Source organism: Meles meles, chromosome 1, assembly GCF_922984935.1.
Source record: "Meles meles chromosome 1, mMelMel3.1 paternal haplotype, whole genome shotgun sequence".
NCBI classification, from domain to species: Eukaryota; Metazoa; Chordata; class Mammalia; order Carnivora; family Mustelidae; genus Meles; species Meles meles.
The window spans coordinates 167,571,465-167,594,312 of NC_060066.1; positions in this window are offsets into that span (position 1 = coordinate 167,571,465).

Genomic DNA, 22,848 nt, shown 5'->3' on the forward strand with positions numbered 1-22,848 from the left:
AGTGGTCAGGTAACAAAAACATAGAGGAGAAAACAGTTATGTGGGTGGCCAGTGGCATAGTCTTTTTTAGTTTGGTTCTCTAATGACAAGTTATTGGCAAAGAGACTACAAGTTTAATGGCCCCATTGTCAAGGTCACCCTCAAGTTGGGGAGGAGAGCTGTGTTAGTCTTATAGCAGGTAGCTCAGTACAGGAATTACATAGCTGTATTTGTATTACATGTAGAAATTACTGCTGTGGGGCATCTGGGTGGCTCAGTCATTAAGTGTCTGCCTTCCGCTCAGGTCATGATCCCAGCATCCTGGGATCAAGCCCTGCATCTGGCTCCCTGCTCGGCAGGAAGCCTGCTTCTCCCTCTTCCACTCTGCCTGCTTGTGTTCTCTCTGTCAATTTCTCTGTCTAATAAATAAAATCTTAAAAAAAAAAAAAGAAAAAATATTGCTGTGTCATAACACAGACTGAGGTTTAAATCTTGGCCCTGGCATTTATTAGCAGAGTAAATGTAGCCAGGCTATTGAACTTCTTAACCTTCAGTTTTTTAATCTGCAAAATGGGGATAATATTATACTCAACGCATAGGGCTGCATCCCAGTAGGACCACAAGTGCCATCAATGAGCAATTCAGAAGGGGAAATTTGATGGGGTTGTCATAATCCTTTCTGGCTCGTTCAGAAGCTTCAATTCATTAGTTCGTTAGACTAAATTCTTTTAAAAAAATTGTTTCTTGAAATTTAGCATGCCTGGAGGGCTTGTTAAAGCTCAGATTACTGAGCCCCACCAATCAGAGGGTCTGATTCAGTACGTCTGGGGGTGGGGGTCCAATAATTTGCATTTCCAACTTCTCGGTGATGCTGGTGTTGCAAGTCTGCAGACCTCATTTTGAGAATCACTGCTTTAAAATGAGTATCTAAGTAAATATCCATTTTAGGATATATATATATATATATGTTTTTTTAAAAGATTTTATTTATTTGATATATATGGAGAGATCACAAGTAGATAGAGAGGCAAGTAGAGAGAGAGGGGGAAGCAGGCTCCCTGCTGAGCAGAGAGCCCCATGTGGGGTTCGATCCCAGGACCCTGAGATCATGACCTGAGCCGAAGGCAGAGGCTTAACCCACTGAGCCACCCAGGTGCCCCTATATATATATTTTTTAATATGAAAACATTTTTTGAGTGTATGCCATGTTCAGGTACCATGCTGGATTTTGGATATACAGGAATAAGCACCTATTAGGCGACAGGTAAATAAACCAGAATGCCAGTAGTTGGAAAAATTAAATTGGCAAGCCAATTAAACTACTTCATTTGGTTGGCTTTCCTTTCAAGAAGAATCTACATGGAAATTCAATCAGTCTGAGTAGCTTGTTTGGAAACTGTTAAGCAGAAAGCTGTTGAATAATATTAATGAGCGGAGTTGGAGTAGGAAAGGAATTCTTATGTCTCTCTGTCTACTTCTCTGACATTTAAACCTCTTTTCTTGCTTATTCTCCAGAAAGGAGTTTTTAGTCTTTGTAATCAGATTGGGTCCTTTTAGTGGGTATTATTTGATAAAAGGTTGTCTATGTGTGGCTTTGTTTCTGTTCCTACATTTTCTTTCCATGCTTTTGGAAGGATAAGGTAAACCAAGGCTTGCCTTTTTAGAGCATATCCTGCCACCTTGTTCTTTGGCTGAAAGGATAGAAAGAAATTTGTTGCGTTTGAAGCTATAGCAAGTCCTCCAACCCAGGATCACCAGAGTTTTGTCTTGGGTGATCTTGAGAACCAACTCAACTTCTCATAGCATAAAAACATGTTTCACATTATTCCATTTATTTCTTTAAAATACAGACTTTGGTCTTTTTAGAGCAGTTATTAGGTTCAGCAAAACCAAGCAGAAAGGCCAGGAAGTTCCCTTATTAACCTCTATCCCTACATACACGAAGCCTCTGCCACTATCAATATCCTGCACCAGAGTGGTATAGTTGTTAAAACTGATGACTCTATATTGACATGTCATCCTTACCCAGTCCATAGTTTACCTTAGGGCTCATTCTTGGTCTCGTACATTCTTTGAGTATGGACAAACATATAATGATATGTATTCACCATTATAGTATCATACAGAATAGTTTCACTGCCCCAAAATCTGTTCTACTCATCCCTTTCTTCCCCCAACTCCTGGCAACTCCTGATCTTTTTACCGTCTCCATAGTTTTGCTTTTTCCAAAATGTCACATAGTTTGAATCATCACTATTAATTTTTATGTGTTCAGATGCCTCAAGAACAGTGTGGGTGATTTTCAGGAAATATTGCAGACATTTTTGTGAATTCTGGACAAACAACATTGACCAGAAAAATACCTCCATAAAGAGGAAAGATGGGTGGCCCAAGGCTTTGCTGAAGAAAATGCACTGTCAGCTATTACGCTGTGATGAAAACAAATCTAGACTACAGGATACCAGCTTTCCATTAGTCCATCGTTTGTTCTTGTGATCAGGGAAGGGATATCAAAATGATGGTGGGGTACTTTGGCAAAGGATAAATATTTCAAAGGAGGTCATGCATTGCTCTCCATTGTTGGAGCTTCCATCACAGTGGATACTGTTTTTATTAGAGTGCCACTTGAGAAATGGAGACTTTGAGGACATCCCTTAGACTTTAAGGTCTGAAATGGGGTTTCATATTTTGGTGTCATGGACTCCTTACTAATATTAAGCTTATGAAACCTTTCCAAAAGAGATGCATATCCATAGGTGTTTCCATAAAATGTCAGGTGCTACACTGAAACATGAAGAGCACTGACCCAATGTAAAAACAATATAAAAAACAATTAAAACACCCCCCAAAGGTCAATATCTGTCCATGAATACATGATATCATCTAACTTAACTAAGATTTGATTGACTGTCAATCACTTTGGCTGCCATACCCTAGTAGAGTAGATGGTGATTGGTTGTCATGATACAATCTGAAGGTCAAACAACTTTATGAGAATTATAAAACAAACACAGCCTTGGTAATTATTACAGTAGCCTCAGGTCTCTGACCTTGTGTGCATTTAGACTCTAGTCATTGAAATTCCTAACCAAGCCATAACCTTTTCAAGTAATACCGATTCTTAAAAATACGTGTATCGGGGTGCCTGGGTGGCTCAGTGGGTTAAGCCTCTGCCTTCGGCTCAGGTCATGATCTCAGGGTCCTGGGATCGAGCCCCGCATCGGGCTCTCTGCTCAGCGGGGAGCCTGCTTCCTCCTCTCTCTCTCTCTGCCTGCCTCTCTGCCTACCTGTGATCTCTCTCTGTCAAATAAATAAATAAAATATTTAAAAAAAATACGTGTATCTTCTTACTAAAAACAATATATTCTATAATGTAGTTAATTAAATTTCAGCTTTCCTTGTTTCCATGGTTGTAAGAAAATGGAGATACTCTAGACATATGTGTTAGATATGGGTTTACTCCCAGGCCTTCTAGCTACCTCTTGTAGGGGCTCACTTTTATGTAGGCTTTTCATTCAATGCCTATTCTTGAGGTCCATTCAGTGCCAGGCACTATGCTAGATCCTTCGAGTATGGTGATAGAACAGTCTGAGATAGTAGAAAGAGAGTGGTATGTGGAACTAGGTATATAAAAACCCAAATCCCACTTGTGGGACTTATTTTTTACCTTAGCCATATTATTGTCTATCTTTTAAAATATTTTATTTAAATTCAATTTAATTAACATACAGTATATTATTAGTTTCAGAGGTAGAATTTAGCAATTTGTCAGTTGCATACTATACTCAGTGCACATTTCTTCAAGAGCCCTCCTTAATGTCCATCACCCAGTTATTCCATCCCCTCTCCCACTTCCCCTCTGGCAACCCTCAGTTTTTTCTATAGTCAGGTCTCTTATAATTTACCTCCCTCTCTGTTTTCATCTTATTTTATTTTTCCTTCCCTTCCCCTATGTTCATCTGTTTTATTTCTCAAGTTCCTTATATGAATGAAATCATATGGTATTTGTCTTTCTCTGACTTATTTCACTTAATATAATACCCTGTAGTTCCATTCGTGTCTTTGCAAATGGCAAGATTTCATTCTTTGAGATCGCTGAGTAATATTCCATTGTATATATAGACCACATCTTGTTTATACATTCATCTGTCAATGGACATTTAGACTCTCTCTATAGTTGAGATATTTTGGATATTGCTTCTATAAACATTGGGGTGCAATTGCCCCTTCAAATTACTATGTTTGTATCCTTGGATAAATACCTAGAAGTGCAATTGCTGGGTTGTAAGTCTGTTTTTTAAAAAATGAATTTATTCATTTGAGAGAGAGGGAAAGCAGGCACATGTGTCCAAGAGCCTTGTGGTGTGAGGAGAGGATCAGAGGGAAAGAGAGAGAGAGGAGCAGATTCCCCACTGAGCAGGGAAGCCAGACGTGGGCTTGATCCCAAGATCCCAGGATCATAACCTGACCTGAAGATAGCTGCTTAGCCAACTGAGCCACCCAGGTGCCCTATTTATAACATTGTGAGGAAACTCCAAACTATTTTCCTGATTGACTGCACCAGTTTTATTCCCACAAAAAGTGTAAGAGGGTTCCGCTTTCTCTGCATCCTTGCCAACATCTGTTGTTTTCTGAGTTGTTCATTTTAGCTGTTCTGACTGGTGTGAGGTGGTATCTCATTGTGGTTTTGTTATTGTCTGTCTTTAAATCGGTTTCATGATCTGAAATAAAAAGGCATAGTGATAATGACTACCCAGTAGGAAGGCTATGAGAATTATATTACATCATGTGAACTGTTCTAACTTATATTAGGTTTAGGGGGTTTCTGCCCTCGAGGTGATATTTTCTCCTCATCTTGTCCACACAGACTGATAGTACCTCAATGTAGTTGCAATCACTGCTGTTAACATACCCCTCCCTCAGTTATTTTAGGCCTTTTTTCGTTTCCCTCTAGTGCATACACTTCAGGGCAAAGTAGTATCTTTTTCTTACTAGTACAAGCAAAAACATTTGTGCCAAGAACTTCGCTCTGAAGTGCTTGGCACAGCAAAGCAACAGAGAGAGAAATGAATGGTCACCGCAATTATAAATGGGTTAACATTCCACTGTACTCCAGAAGAATAGATTTCAGGCCAGGCTGCAAAGAGAGACTGGGCGGGGAGGGGAGTAGTGTACAACTGATTCCATTCAAACATGGGAACAAACCCTTCTAAGAATGACTACAGAATAAAACACCTGCCACCCAATTCTTCACATAAAAGTTTGGCAGAAATACAAGGGGCAATTTGGAACAACTTTTATATTCCAAGTTAAAGAAACTAAATAAGAGAACTACACAGATGATTCCTGAGAATGGACTTTTATAACTCCCCTATTTAAAATCAATAGAGCAGAAGTCAGAGTTTAGAGCTCATCTTTTCCACTTTGCTTCTCCAAAATGTGTTTTCATTTTGTATCAAGATTTAGTTTGGCCACTTGAAAAATTACAAAATGCTGGCTGGGCCCTGACCCTTTAGAGCCCTACTCTCCTCTTTTCTCAGCTGTTGGCAACATAATCTCAAACTGTTGGCTCAGATTCTACCCAGTTCCAGGGCAGAATTATTTTCTGTTCCTTCTTCCTCTTCCCTCTCTCTCCTTTTCTTCCTCCATCACTTTTTTCTTCTAGTTATTTCTTTTCTTTTGATTGGAGTATAACTTTCATACAATGAAATGCACGATTACAGATACGCAGTTCAATTAGCTTAGATAAATGTAATTGCTTGCGTAGCCCAAACACCTTAAGATAGCATTCCCATCATCCCAAATAGCTCTCTGTGTCTACCCCAAACCTGTCCCAATTGCCCTGAAGCAACCAAAGACAACCAATTTTCATTTCTTTCACCATAGATTAACTTTACTGATAATAGAAATTTAGATAAATGGACTCTTATAGTATATACTCTGTTTCTGGCATATATTTTTGGAATTCATCCACATTGTTCTATTATTAATCTCTTTCATCTTATTGCTAAATTTATTTATAATATGAAGATATGACACAACTTGTCCTTTCTCCTATTGATGAATGTTTCGGTAGTTTTTAGTTTTGTGATACTATCAATAAAGCTTCTGTGAACACTTCCTAAAGATATTATTGAGTCTGTAGTAAATGGTATTATTTATGATTTTTTCAAATGCATATTGCTTATATAGACAGTAAACTATATCCTGAGATTTGCTATATTTACTTATTACAGTTACTGAGATATAGATTCCTGAGGGATTTTCTACGTAAATGATTATATTCTCTGCAAATGAAGACAATTTAACTTCTTTCATTCCCCTGTACAGTACTGAGTAAAAATAAGGAGAACCAACACCCTTGTCTTATTCCCCGTCTTAGGGGAAATGATTCAGTTTTTCTCTACTAAGTGTGATCCTATTTGTACCTTTTATATAGATGCCCTTTATCAAGTCTAGAAACTTTGTATGTATTCTTAGTATGTTAAAAGTTTTTTTTTTTAAAGATTTTATTTATTTATTTGACAGAGAGAGATCACAAGTAGGCAGAGAGATCACAAGTAGGCAGAGAGGCAGGCAGAGAGAGTGAGAGGGAAGCAGGCTCCCTGCCAAGCAGGGAGCCCGATGCGGGACTCGATCCCCAGACCCTGAGATCATGACCTGAGCCGAAGGCAGCGGCTTAAACCACTGAGCCACCCAGGTGCCCCAAAAGTTTTTTTTTTTTTTTTTTTAAATCATGAATTAGAGTTGAATTTGGTGAAATGTTACATGGGTATCCATTGAGATAATCATAAAAAATTTCTTCTTTATGTAATCTCAGTATTTGCAATGATTGATTTCTTTTTTTTTTTTAAGATTTTATTTATTTATTTGACAGACAGAGATCACAAGTAGGCAGAGGCAGGCAGAGAGAGAGAGGAAGAGAAGCAGGCTCCCCACGAAGCAGAGAGCCGGATGCAGGGCTCGATCCCAGGACTCTGGGATCATGACCTGAGCTGAAGGCAGTGGCCTTAACCCACTGAGCCACCCAGGCGCCCTGCAATGATTGATTTCTAAGTGTTAAATTAACCTTGCATTCCTGGGATGAACACCTCTTCTTTCTCATAATGTATTAAAGCTTTTCTATTTTGGGGGCGCCTGGGTGGCTCAGTGGATTAAGCCGCTGCCTTCGGCTCGGGTCATGGTCTCAGGGTCCTGGGATCGAGCCCCGCATCGGGCTCTCTGCTCCGCGGGGAGCCTGCTTCCTCCTCTCTCTCTGCCTGCCTCTCTGCCTACTTGTGATCTCTCTCTCTGTCAAGTAAATAAATAAAAATCTTTAAAAAAAAAAAAAGCTTTTCTATTTTGCTAGATACAATTTTTAGTGTATATCATTAGAAAAAAAATATTGTAAAATATCATTATTTTAGTTGAAGTAGGCTATATGTCCTAACTGTGAAACCAGGCAGGAAAATATATTTTTTATGGATGAGAAAAACTTATTTACAAGGTTTATGTCATAGTCCAATTACCCAATGCAACCTCTCTGAATGGTTGTAACCTCCCACCTCCTGCAGTTTGGTGTGACAAGAAGCCACCTTCTCCTACAGTCTCATGCCCCACATGACAAAGTCTAAGTGCTAAATATTTAACCATATTCTGTTTTGATTTCTGCTCAACAAAAGTGAGACACTCCTTTATAAAAACTATTGTTTCCCTCCTTCCTTCGATTAGGTAGTATATTCTTCATCTAATCAACCTGGAGATTCTTTGTTCACTCATATAGTGAGTGAAGATTGTTTACAATTCCTCAAGCACAATTTTCTGCTTCATACTAAAACTTCCACATTGAATCGTTTGAATAGTTCTACTAACATTTTACTAACATAATAGTTCTACTAACATTTTCTGTCTCTCCAGGTTTTGCACAAAGGCCAAGACCATGAGAGCCAAAACTTTGGTTAGATTTTTTTTTTTTTTTTTTTTCTCATTTTTATTTTTTTTTTTTTTTCTCATTTTATTTATTTTTTCAGCGTAACAGTATTCATTCTTTTTGCACAACACCCAGTGCTCCATGCAAAACGTGCCCTCCCCATTACCCACCACCTGTTCCCCCAACCTCCCACCCCTGACCCTTCAAAACCCTCAGGTTGCCCCAACCTCCCACCCCTGACCCTTCAAAACCCTCAGGTTGTTTTTCAGAGTCCATAGTCTCTTATGGTTCGCTTCCCCTCCCCAATGTCCATAGCCCGCTCCCCCTCCCCCAATCCCACCTCCCCGCAGCAACCCCCAGTTTGTTTTGTGAGATTAAGAGTCATTTATGGTTTGTCTCCCTCCCAATCCCATCTTGTTTCATTTATTCTTCTCCTATCTCCTACCCCCCCATGTTGCTTCTCCATGTCCTCATATCAGGGAGATCATATGATAGTTGTCTTTCTCCGATTGACTTATTTCACTAAGCATGATACGCTCTAGTTCCATCCACGTCGTCGCAAATGGCAAGATTTCATTTCTTTTGATGGCTGCATAGTATTCCATTGTGTATATATACCACATCTTCTTTATCCATTCATCTGTTGATGGACATCTAGGTTCTTTCCATAGTCTGGCTATTGTAGACATTGCTGCTATAAACATTCGGGTACACGTGCCCCTTCGGATCACTATGTTTGTATCTTTAGGGTAAATACCCAGTAGTGCAATTGCTGGGTCATAGGGTAGTTCTATTTTCAACATTTTGAGGAACCTCCATGCTGTTTTCCAGAGTGGTTGCACCAGCTTGCATTCCCACCAACAGTGGAGGAGGGTTCCCCTTTCTCCACATCCTCTCCAGCATCTGTCATTTCCTGACTTGTTCATTTTAGCCATTCTGACTGGTGTGAGGTGATATCTCATTGTGGTTTTGATTTGTATTTCCCTGATGGCGAGTGACGTGGAGCATTTTTTCATGTGTCTGTTGGCCATCTGGATGTCTTCTTTGCAGAAATGTCTGTTCATGTCCTCTGCCCATTTCTTGATTGGATTGTTTGTGTGGGGATAGAGGGCACATACCTCAATATTATCAAAGCCATCTATGAAAAACCCACCGCAAATATCATTCTCAATGGAGAAAATCTGAAAGCTTTTCCGTTAAGGTCAGGAACACGGCAGGGATGTCCATTATCACCACTGCTATTCAACATAGTACTAGAAGTCCTAGCCTCAGCAATCAGACAACAAAAAGAAATTAAAGGCATCCAAATTGGTAAAGAAGAAGTCAAACTATCACTCTTCGCAGATGATATGATACTATATGTGGAAAACCCAAAAGACTCCACTCCAAAACTGCTAGAACTTGTTCAGGAATTCAGTAAAGTGTCAGGATATAAAATCAATGCACAGAAATCAGTTGCATTTCTGTACACCAACAACAAGACTGAAGAAAGAGAAATTAAGGAGTCAATCCCATTTACAATTGTACCCAAAACTATAAGATACCTAGGAATAAACCTAACCAAAGAGACTAAGAATCTATACACAGAAAATTATAAAGTACTCATGAAAGAAATTGAGGAAGACACAAAAAAATGGAAAAATGTTCCATGCTCCTGGATTGGAAGAATAAATATTGTGAAAATGTCTATGCTACCTAAAGCAATCTACACATTTAATGCAATCCCTATCAAAATACCATCCATTTTTTTCAAAGAAATGGAACAAATAATCCTCAAATTTATATGGAACCAGAAAAGACCTCGAATAGCCAAAGGAATATTGAAGAACAAAGCCAAAGTTGGTGGCATTACAATTCCGGACTTCAAGCTCTATTACAAAGCTGTCATCATCAAGACAGCATGGTACTGGCACAAAAACAGACACATAGATCAGTGGAACAGAATAGAGAGCCCAGAAATCGACCCTCAACTCTATGGTCAACTAATCTTCGACAAAGCAGGAAAGAATGTCCAATGGAAAAAAGACAGCCTCTTCAATAAATGGTGCTGGGAAAATTGGACAGCCACATGCAGAAAAATGAAATTGGACCACTTCCTTACACCACACACGAAAATAGACTCCAAATGGATGAAGGACCTCAATGTGAGAAAGGAATCCATCAAAATCCTTGAGGAGAATGCAGGCAGCAACCTCTTTGACCTCAGCCGTAGCAACATCTTCCTAGGAACAACGGCAAAGGCAAGGGAAGCAAGGGCAAAAATGAACTGTTGGGATTTCATCAAGATCAAAAGCTTTTGCACAGCAAAGGAAACAGTTAACAAAACCAAAAGACAACTGACAGAATGGGAGAAGATATTTGCAAACGACATATCAGATAAAGGGCTAGTATCCAAAATCTATAAGGAACTTTGGTTAGATTTTGAATGTTTTCTTTATTCCCTGAAATTTAAACAACATTTTCATCCACTTTTTATATACGTTACCCCTAAAATTGAATATATATTTCTCCTTTTGTGTATGTTTTAACAAGAAAGTTTTTTAGAATATGCATCCATTTGTTATTTTCCCCGATTAGCCATACTGTTTGGTCCTTAATTCATCATTGAATATATTCATTTATTGTCACTTTGAATCTCCAAGATAAATGTTAGACTTAGTATGTTAAAGTATTTCATCTATAAAGTCTTCAGTAGTTACAGAACATATACTAATATCTGGCATTTTTGGTATATTAACAAATTATTCCTATTTTGTTATGTGTGATAAAAGTATTATTGTTACATTTTCAGATGTTAAATAGGTACTAAAATTCCTACAAACTAAATGACAAGGCATCTTCTATTTTCTTTATTTTTTAATTGAAGTATAATTAACAAACAATGCTATATTAAGTATCAGGTGTACAACATTGATTTAACAGCTCTTTAAATTACTCAGTGTAATAAGTGTAGTCACCATCTATCACCAAATAGCACGATTACAATATTATTATGCTCCCTGCACTGTACTTTTCATCTTTGCGACTTATTATTTTATAACTGGAAGTTTGTAGATCTTAACTCCCTTTATCTATCTTGTTCATTCCCCCACCGGTCTCCGCTTGACAACCATCAGTTTGTTCTCAGAATTTTAGTCTGTTTGTGTTTTGTTTGTTTTTTTAGATTCCATTTAAAAGTGAAATCTTATGGTGTTGGTCTTTCTCTGTCTGACTTATTTCACTTAGCATTATACCCTCTAAATCAAACCATGTTGTTCTAGATGGCAATATCTCAATCTTTTTATGGTTGAGTAAACCATAAAAAGTGTGTGTGTGTGTGTGTGTGTGTGTGTGTGTGTGTGTACATACCACATCTTTGTCCATATCTTGCTTCCATATCTTGGCTATTTGAAATAATGCTGTAACAAACATAGGGATACACAAATCTTTTTGAATGAGTGTTTTTCTTTTCTTTGGGTAAATATAGTAGTGGAATTACTGCATCACTGGGCATTTCTATTTTAAAATTTTTAAAAAACCTCCATACTATGTTCCCTTCACCCCCAACTATGTTCCTTTTCCTGAAGCCCCCTTAGTCTGTATTATTAATATAGCCAATTCAACTTTCTTTAAATTACTGTTTGCATGATATATCCTTTTTCTATCCCTTCATAAAATCTGTGGCTTTATTTTTGCAATGCATATTTCCTGGAGATATTTACTAGGATCTTGTTTTTCATATAGTCTATAATGTAATTGTTGATATAACTGCATTAAATATACTACTTTATGAGCTATTTTTAATGGTTTTATATCATTTAGTTTTTTTTCCTGCTTTTCCCGACTTCTTCTTATATTTCATTTTACTTTCATTATTGGCTTTTTAGCTATTCCTCTTCAATTTTAATTGTTTTTCTAGGAATTCCAAACTATCACTTTAAAAAGAATACAAGAATCTTATACTTGATCCATCTAATCATTGACACTATTCTTGTCATATGCTTCATTTCTACAATTATAAACCCCATAATATATTATTATAATATTTTCTTTAGAGGGCACTAAAAACATTAAGAAATGGGAATTTTTGGGGGTATTTACTCCAAAGATACAGATGTAGTGAAAAGAAGGGCCATCTGTACCCCAATGTTTATTGCAGCAATGGCTACGGTCGCCAAACTGTGGAAAGAACCAAGATGCCCTTCAACGGATGAATGGATAAGGAAGATGTGGTCCATATACACAGTGGAGTATTATGCCTCCATCAGAAAGGATGAATACCCAACTTTTGTAGCAACATGGACGGGACTGGAAGAGATTATGCTGAGCGAAATAAGTCAAGCAGAGAGAGTCAAGTATCATATGGTCTCACTTATTTGTGGAGCATAACAAATAACATGGAGGACATGGGGAGATGGAGAGGAGAGGGAGTTGAGGGAAACTGGAAGGGGAGATGAACCATGAGAGACTATGGACTCTGAAAAACAACCAGAGGGTTTTGAAGGGGCGGGGGGGGGGTGGGGTGGGAGGTTGAGGAACCAGGTGGTGGGTAATAGGGAGGGCACGTACTGCATGGAGCACTGGGTGTGATGCCAAAACAATGAACACTGTTATGCTGTAAATAAACAAATAGAAAAACGAAAAAGAAATGGGAATTTTTTTTTACACCTACCCACATATTTACCATTTCCAGTGTTCCTTTGTATAGATATGAATTTCCAGATGTAATTTTCTCTCAGCTGGAAGAGCTTCCTTTAACAGTTCTTGCTGTGCTGGCCTATTGGTGATGGAGTCTCTTGAATATTGATGGCCTGAAAAAATTTTATGTTTTTATTTTAAAAGGATATGTATTTAATCCTATGACTTAATTCTGAGGCCTGTCTCTTGCCATTGGAACTTTGTCAAGCTCCTTTAACACCATTTCGGTTCAATAGGGCTAGAGCATGACATACATAAGAAGAGCTCATACCTCCTTCATCTGATTATGCCCTAAGCTTGTATTCATTATAACTGTTATTTTATATAGTCTTTGTAGCCTCACTCAGACTGTGGATTATCAATTGTTTCTACGATACTTCATCACTCAGTATATATTCATGCCTTGATCAGTAAGACCTTTTGAGTTCTTAGTATGTGTAAGACTCTGAACAAATTGCCCAAGGCACTATGTTAGAAATAGCATGGCACAAAGAAACACCCACCAATGGATTAGAAAGTAGATTTGAATGCTAGTCCCAAATCTTTTAATAATTAGCTTTACGTTAGTCCCTGAGCATTTTTGAGCCTTGGTTTACTCATTGTTTGCTCATCTGTAAAATGGAGATAATACACATTTCATGAGGTGGTTGTAAAACTAACTAATGACATAGGAAAGTGCCAAACTCGCTACCTGAACTCAATCATTGCTGAATCTGAATGGTTCATATATGCGTGATGTGAAAATGCCAAAAGAGTTGCTTTCATAGAAAGTGTCAAGATGAATTATAACATATTGGCTGGACTTCTATTGAGACACAAATAACTTCTGGGAATTTAGAGAATGGATTTAGGGAAAGTAAAAGTGATTTGAAAATGCTAGTTTAAAATAAAACTCTGAAAGAATGGGAATGTGAAATGATGATGCTGGGAAAAGTTTAAATAAATCTCATTCAATCCATTTAATTTCCACTCCATTGTATTTGAGTTTATTGTAAGTATTAAATACTAATAATTAGAATGAAAAATAAATCCCCTCTGAAAAGGAACTCAGTTTAATGAGAAACAGGCAAAGAACATTTAGTCAGACAGTAACATTTTGTCTAGATGTGCAGAGTCCTCCACTAAAGTACCTGATGTAGAATCCTTACTTAACCACTTAGTAGTTATATGATATTTGACAACCTCACTGAGTATTTGTCAAGGTAATGCCAGGCACTGACAAAGACACAGTATCACTGGTTTAACATAATAGAAGTTTACTTGCTGCTTTTATTAAATCCAAGTAATGGAATGAGTTGGGTGGGAAAAGAAAGTTCTGCTTCCGTATTCATTCGGAGACCAAGGATGACTGATGACTGCCTAGTGCATTGACATCAGGCTAACAGGTGTGGAAGAGAGAAGGTGGAGAATCACACCATAGGTTTGTTTGAGTCAGGTCTGGCAGTGCAATAGAGCACATTTACACTCTGTTGGCAAGAACTAAACAAGAACAAGTAGGTCAAATATGGGCCTAGGCAGAAAGGGAAATAGGTTCAGTAAACGCCTAGCTAGTCTCTGCCATACTGTGTCTCAGTTTTCACATGTGTAAAAGCAAAATAATAGTACTAATCATCATTTCTTTGGGATTTCTTAACAAAGAGTTATTTAGAGGAGTTCAGTGAAATGATACACATAAAGTGCTTAATCCACTGTCGGACTCATGACCAATGCTTGTTGAATGTTAACTGTTATTATAAGTGCAATGACAAAGGCACATGGATTCAGCAAGCATATAAAAGGAAGGAGCCATCAACTGAGACTGTGATATTATGTAAGGCTAAGCCAGAGTTGATGGGGCTGTGACTATCAGTGGTGCTGACCTCACCAGATGAAATACGCAAAACTTTGTGGTGCAAACATGTATGTTCAGGCTCAGCTGTCTCTCACCAACCATCTATTCTACAAGACGTTCCTTCTGCATTTTGGCTTCATTTTCACCCCAGGAGGAGGGAGAAAAATGCTAATGCTGAGAAGAACCTTTGGTAGGAACCAAATTTTAATCACTGTGGATTATGTTTTTATGAATATATTGAATTTACTTTTGTTGAGATCCATCCTATAATATTTGTTTAGCAGGTACAATATTTTTAAGCCATAATCATGGTTATGCAAGACGAATAGTGTGTGTATTTTTTCTCTAGTTCGACTTAATGATTATTTCAAAACCCCATCTGTCTTTTTTTTTTTTAAGATTTTATTTACTCAACTGACAGACAAGTAGGCAGAGAGGCAGGCAGAGACAGAGGAGGAAGCAGGCTCCCCGCTGAGCAGAGAGCCCGATGCAGGGTTCCATCCCAGGACTCTGGGATCATGACCCGAGCTAAAGGCAGAAGCCTCAACCCACCGAGCCTCAAACCACCGAGCCACCCAGGTGCCCCAAAACCCCATCTGTCTTTTGATACAAAAGGTAATCTTAGTCTGTTTCATGTGAATTCAGACATTTCAGGTTTAAATTCTAGCTATTTAGGATTTACCTCTCTTTCCTTGTCCTTCAGGATGATACTTAAATTCTAAGGAGGTTTACAGAATGTCCTGGCATTTTTAGAAGAACCTAAGCCTTTGTGACTACCAAGTGTCTACACTGTGGCATGTATACAATCCTGACTGGTTTTTAGGTGTTGTATTTTCCCACACTGGCATCTACTGGAGTAGGGAGCTATATGTCCATTTGCCTAGGGCAGTCGCAGTTATACATCCTGTCCTGGCATTTGCCAGTTATTGTCCCCTTTCACTCTTAAAATTGCCCTAATTTGGAAAATAATTTATGTAGTCACCCTACGTGAGGGTCTGCATTCCCACCTGGCCTCTGGTTAGCAGAATGCGGCCACTTTGTGTTTCCAGTCTATTTTCCCTGGCCTTGATGCCTCCTTGAGTTTCACCTGCTCTCCAACTTTCCCCCTTCTTAGAAACCAAGATCCAACTGCATCTCCTCTTAGAGCCATGATGCTATACATATCAAGGACCTGATCTTCTTCAGCTCTGGATACTCCATGCAGTCATCTCAACTTTCCAGAGTCACTTCATTTTTGTCAGACTTCTACTTCTCAATGTTCCAGGTTAAAGTGACTTAGAGTTCCGTTCTTGCTCAGATTCCCAACCTGTTGGAATAAATGGAAGCCAAGATGACATGTACCTCTGAATGAGGGCCCCCTATTTAGTGATATCATTAGCATTTAATCTCTCATGTATTCTCCAAACTATCTCTCACCCCCCGGCCCTAGAGAGAGGCAAGAGCTGCCTTCACAGAGTATTTAAGAAATGAAAATCAAACCAAAGTATTGCTTTATTTTGTTATTATCATCATTGACTATTTTCCCCTTGTTGTGTATTTCATCTCTGTGACTTATTTAGTTGATAACTGAAAATTTTTACCTCTTAATCCCCTTCACCTACTCTGCCCATGCCCTCAACCTCCTCTTCTCTGGCAACCAAAAATTCTCTACATTTATGAAGTCTGTTTCTGTTTTGTTTGTTTGTTCATTTGTTTTGGTTTTTAGATTCCACATGTGAGTTAAATCATATGGTATTTGTCTTTATCTGGTTGACTTATTTCACTTAGTATATTAAGTGTTGTAGTAAATGACAAGATCTTATTCTTTTCTATGACTGAGTAATAATATTCTAGTGTATATATTTATCACATCTTTATCCTTTCCTCTATCCACTGACACTAAGGTTGTTTTCATATGTTGGTTATTGTAAATAATTAATGCTGTGATGACCATAGAGATGCATATATCTTTCAGAATTAGTGTTTTCATTTTCTTTGGGTAAATACCCAACTGTGGAATTACTGGATTATTTTTAATAAAATTGTAAACTTTTATTATCGAAGCATAGTTGACATAAAATATTATACTATTTTGAGGTGTAAAACAGGAACTGGACTATTCTGTACATTACTCAATATTTACCATAATAAGTGTAGTCACCATCTGTCACCATACACATGATTAAAATATTATTGGCTATATTTCCTATGCTGTACTTTTTATCTCCATGACTTGTTTATTCTGTAACTGGAAGTTAGTACCTCTTAATCCCTTCACCATTTAATGCATCTCTGGCCCATATCCGTCTCTGGAAACCAGTTTGTTCTTTATAGAGACTCTTAATCTCACAAAATAAACTGAGGGTTGCTGGGGGAGGGAGGCGGGTAGGGAGAGGCTGGTTGGGTCATGGATGTTGGGGAGGGTATATGCTATGGTGAGTGCTGTGAAGTATGTAAGCCTGATGATTCACAGACCTGTACTCCTGGGGCAAATAATACATTATATATTAATAAAAATAATTTTTTAAAAAAGAGTATTTGTTTTGTTCTGTACATTTCACATAGAAGTAAAATCCCATAGTATTTGTCTTTATCTGACTTACTTCATTTAGTGTAATATCCTGTAAGTCCATCCATGTTGTCACTAATGCCAAGATTTCATTCATTTTTGTGGCTGAGAAATACTCCATTATACACACCATGTATCATATTTATATTTCATACACACATATATATATCACACCTCTTTTCTATTATCTATCAATGGACAGTTGGTTGCTTCTGTATCTTGGCTATTGTAAATAATACCACAATAAACGTAAAGGTGCATATATCTTTTTGAATTACTGTTTTCATTTTAGGGGAGGGTAAATACCTAGTAGAGGAATTTCAGAATTATATGGCATTTATTTTTAATTTTTTGAGGAAACTCCCTATTGTTTTTTTACAGTGGTTGTACCTTACATTCCTTTCAACGTATATAAGTGGTCCCTTTTCTCCACACACTCATCATCATAAAAAGGCACATGTGTTTTTGATTCTAGCCATTTTGACAAGTGTAAGGTAATATCTCATTGTGGTTTTGATTTGCATTTTCTCGATGAGTAGTGATATCAAACATCTTTTTTATGTGTCTGGTGGTCATCTTTATGTCTTCTTTGGAAAAAGTCTATTCAGGTCTTTTACCCATTTTTTAATTGGATTGTTTTTATTAATTTTGGTGTGGAGTTGTATATAATAAATATTTCATATATATTGTGGATATTAACGCCATTTGAGATCTATCATTTGCAAATACCTTTTCTTATTCCCTAGGCTGCCTTTTTGTTTTGTTGGTTTTGTTTTGTTTTTTATTTTATTTTATTTTTTTAATCTTTTTTTATTTTATCTATTTATTTTTTTATCTTTTATTTTTGTATAATCAATAGTTTAATTTTACTTTTGTTTCCTTTGCTTTAAAAGATATATCCATAAATATATTGTTGAGGATGATGTTAAGTGTGGGTCTGTCATATATGGCCTTTATTATATTGAGGTATGTTCCCTCTATATCGACTTTGTTGAGCATTTTTATCATGAACAAATGTTGAATTTTGTCAAATGTTTTTTCTGAGTCTATTGAGATGGTCATATGATTTTCATCCTTCTTGCTAATGTGATGTACCACATTGACTAATTTGAAAATATTGAATGTGGAATAAATCACACTTGCTTGTGAATGATCCTTTTAATGTATTGTTGATTAGGTTTGCTAATATTTTCTTGAGGATTTTTGCAACTATGTTTATTGGGGATATTTGCCTACGTATAGTTCTTTTTTTAATAGTGTCTTGTTTTTGGTATCAAAGTAATACTGTTCTTATAGAATGAATTTGGAGTTGTCATTCATCTTCTATTTTTTGGAGTACTTTGAGAAGAATAGGTATTAACTCTTTAAATGTTTGTAAAGTTTGCCTATAAAGCCATCTTGTCCTGAACTCTTGTGTTTTGGGATTTTTTTTTTTTTTCAGTTTTGTTATTAGCAATTGGTCTATTCTGATTTTTAATTTTGTCCTGATTCAGTTTTGGAAAATTACATGTTTCTAGGAATTTATCCATTGTTTTCTAAATTGTCCAGTTTGTTGACATATAATTTTTCAGAATATTATTTTATAGTTCTTCATTATTTCTAGACCATTTCTGATTTTGAGTCCTCTTTTTCTCTTGAGTCTAGCTAAAGTTTTATCACTTTTGCTTATCTTTTCAAATAACAGCTTGTGGTTTTGTTGTTTTAAAATTTTTTTTTAGTCTTTATTTTCTTTATTTCTACTCTTATATTTCCTTCTTTCTGCTACTTTTGGGCTTTTTACTTCTTTATCTAGTTTTAAGATATAAGACTAGCAGTTTATTTGAGAATTTTCTTGTTTTATAATGTAGGCCTATATTACTATAAACTTCTTTCTTAGAACTTCTGGGTCTCAAAGATTTTGGACTATTGTTTTTTAATTTTCTATTGTCTGGCAGGTATTTTTTATTTCTTCTTGATGTCTTTATTGACCCATTCATTGTTTTTAAATATGTTGTTTAACCTCCATGTGTTGTGTTTTTTCCATTTTCCCCTTATAATTGGTTTCTAGTTTCATACCCTTGTGGTCAGAAAAGATATTTGGTATGATTTCAGTCTTTAATTTATTGAGACTTGTACCTGGAGAATGTACCTTGTACACCTAGAAATAATGTATGTTCTGCTGCTTTCAGATGGAATGTTCTGTATATGTTGGTCAAGTCCATTCAACCTTAGGTGTCATTAAAAGCCATGGTTCATTACTTTTATTTGGATAATCTATCCTTTCATGTAATTGGGGTGATAAAGTCCCGTACTATTTGTCAATTTCTCACTTTATGTGTGTTAATATTTGCTTTATGTATGTATCTGTTCCTATCTTGGATGCAATGATATTTACAATTGTTATATTCTCTTATTGAATTGATCCCTCTGTCATTATGTAATGACTTTCTTTGTCTCTTCCTATAGCCTTTGTTTTAAACTCTATGTTGTCTGATATACATATTGCTACTGTAGTCTTCTTTGCATTTCCATTTGCATGAAAGATCTTTTTCTCCGTCTATATGTGTCCATGGGTCTGAGGTGAATCTCTTATGGGCAGCATACAGAGGAATCTTGTTTTGTTTTTTAAGCTGCTCAGTCACCGTATGTCCTTTGATTGGAGTATTTAGAGAACTTACATTTAAAGCAATTATTGATATGTACTTAGTGCCATTTTATCAATAGTTTTCTGTCTTTGTAGATTTTTTCTGTTCCTTTCTTCTTCTCTTGCTCTCTTCCCTTGTGTTTTATTTACTTACTTATTTTTGTTATTATTATTTTTTAAATTTAGCTTTATTTTTTCAGTGTGTTCTGATGACTTTCTTTAGTGGTATGCTTAACATTCTTTTTCTTCATTTTATTGTTTTTTGTTTCTATTATAGGTTTTTGATTTGTGCCTACTGTTGTGTTTGTATTTAACATCTTAAATGTGCAGCAGTTTATGTTGATTGTCCTTTAAGTTCAAACACATTTTAAAATCACTAAGTTTTAAACTTCCACTCCACATTATATATATATATATATATATATATATATATATATATATATATATATATCATATTTTACATCTTTTTATGTATCCCTTGACTAATTTTTATAGATATAATTGAGTATATCTACTTTTGTGTTTTAACCCCCATACTGGCTTTGTAAGTGATTAACATAATGCCCTTATTATATGTTTGCTTTTACTTGTGATTTTTTAGAGTAATTATCCTTTGAGTAATTATCACCTCTTAAGTATCCTTTAAAGTAGTTGTCACCTTTCCTTTAAAGAATGTCCTTATGAGGCTGGTTTTGTGGTGAGGAACCCCTTTAACATTTGTTTGGGAAACTCTTTATCTCTTTGTCATTTCTGAATGATTAGCTTGCTGGGTTTTGGTTGTAGCTTTTATCCTTTTAGCATTTTGAATATGCCATGCCACTCTTTTCTGGCCTGCAAAGTTTCTTATGAAAAATCAGCTGATAGTTACATACACAGGAATCCCCATAAAACTGTTTTCTTTTCTCTTGCTCCTTTTAAAATTCTTCTTATCATCTTTACCATTTTAATTATTTTACATCTTAGTGTAGACCTCCTTGGGCTCATCTTGTATGTATGCTCTCTGTGTTTTCTTGATCAGTATATCTGTTTTTTTTCCCAAATTAAGGAAGTATTCAGCTATTATTTCTTCAAATAAATTTTTTGCCCCTTCTTTCTCTTCTTGGATCTCTATAATGTTAATATTATTACACTGATGTCACAAAGTTCCATTAACCTATTCTCTTGAGGAGCACCTGGGTGCCTCAATCAGTTAAACAGATACTTTTGGCTCAGGTCATGATCTAGAAGTCCTGGATTGTCCTGTGTTGGGCTCCCTGCTCAGTGGGGAGTCTGCCTCTCCCTCTGTCCTTCCCCCTGGTCCTTCTCTCTCTCTCTAAAATAAATAATTTTTTTAAAAAACCGTATTCTCTTCAAAAAATTTTTTCCCTTTTTGCTGTTCAGTTTGGTTGCTTTCCATTGCCATATCTTTCAGATTGTTGATCTATTCTTCTGTACCCTCTAATTTGTTGTTGATTTCCTCTAGTGAAATTTTCATTTTTCAGTTATTGTATTATTCAGCCTGGCTAGTTCTTATTTCTATTTTCTGGCTTTTTGCTGAAGTTCTGAGTTCATTCACTTTTTTCTCAAGTTCAGTGAGTATCTTTATGGCCATTACTTTGAACTCTCTATCAGTAGCATTGCTTATCTCTGTTTTATTTAACTTTCTTCCCATGACTTTGTTTTTTCATTTGGTATATATATTCTTCTTTCCCCTCATTTTGTCTAACTCATTCTGTTTGTTTCTACATATTGGTAGGGTAGCTATGTCTCCTGGTCTTGAAAGTGGAAGATATCCTACAGTACCATTTGTGCAATCCCCATTGGTTACCAGAACCAGGAACTCCAAGAGTGTCTCCATGTGAGCTCTGTGCATTCTCTGATTGTGGCTGTGCCATGATTGTTGTGGGCATGCTAGTGAGTGCAGCTGGTATTCAGCCTAGTTGTCTGCAATTAGCCTCTGCCCCACTTGCTGGCACACCAAAGAGCAGAGCCTAATCCCTGTGCAGCCATCTAAAAAGCCCAGCAGCAAGGACTACTGGTATGCTGGCATGTGGAATTAACCTCCGTAGGGCTGGAGTCATTTTGGTGTGACAACAGTTCCATCCTGAGTTATCTTCTGGGTGTCACAGAAAGGGAGCTGCTTTGGAGGAATTACTACCAAGGCAGGCATGTTAGGTGTGGCAGGTCTGCAGGGGAGTGCTAGGACTAGCAGTGGAGATAGAGAGTGTTGGAACTGGCTCCCACAAGTGTCTGTATATATACCCTGAGGAGGGCGCAGACAATGGTTCCCACCAGCCCTTTTGTCCCTGGAGAAATGTTCTGCAGATCCCTGCCCCCTGGCATATGTCCTTTGGTTAGTCAATGAATCTCCTTTATGGATTTTCAAGGCACTTTTCAAATGACTGGTTGAAGCTGTGTCTCAAGGTACATTATTTCATATGCTGCCTCCTTGAGAGCAAAGGCTCAGTTTTCTATTGCCCTCTCTGGCTCTCCTGAATTTAAGCCCTGCTGATTTTCTAAGCCAGATATTATGGATATCATGGGGACTCATTTTACCTGTGTGGATCACCAGGGTTAGTTGTGCTTGGTATGGAACTGATACTCTCACTCCTCAATGCTTGTGATGTTCCTCCTATTTGAGGTCAGTCATACTAGGTGTTTGGTTCCTGTCTGCATCTCTGTTCTTCCTATCCTTTTCAATTTGGCCTTCGATAAGACTAGCTGCAGAAAATCTGTGAGATTCAGGTCATCTCCAGAGTTATTTGCAATAAAAGTAGTTGTTGCCTCACTGTGTCTGTGGGATGAAGTGAGCTCAGGGTCCTCCTACTCTTACACTTCATCTTTTATTATTCTCTATTTTTAACTTTATAAGAAACCTCCATACCATTTTGCATAGTGGTTGTACCAACTTACATTCCCACCAGCAGTGCACAAGAGCTTCTTTTCCTCCATGTTTCTTGTCTTTTTGATATTAGTGATTCTGACTGGTATAAGGAGATACTTCTTGTGGTTTTGATTTGCATTTTCCTGATGATTAGTGATGTTGAGCATCTTTCATGTATCTGTTGGTCCTCTGTGTGTCTTCTTGGGGAAAATATCTATTCAGCTACTCTACCCTTTTTAGTGTAAGAAAATGGTCCAGTGTCTGTCTTTTGCATGTAACTGTCCGTTTCTCCAACACCATTTAGTAGAAAGACTTTCTTTCCTAATTGTATATTACAGCTTCTTGTTTACATTAATTGAACATATAAGTGTGGGTTTGTTTGGGGGCTCTGTATTCTGTTCTATTGATCTATGTGTCT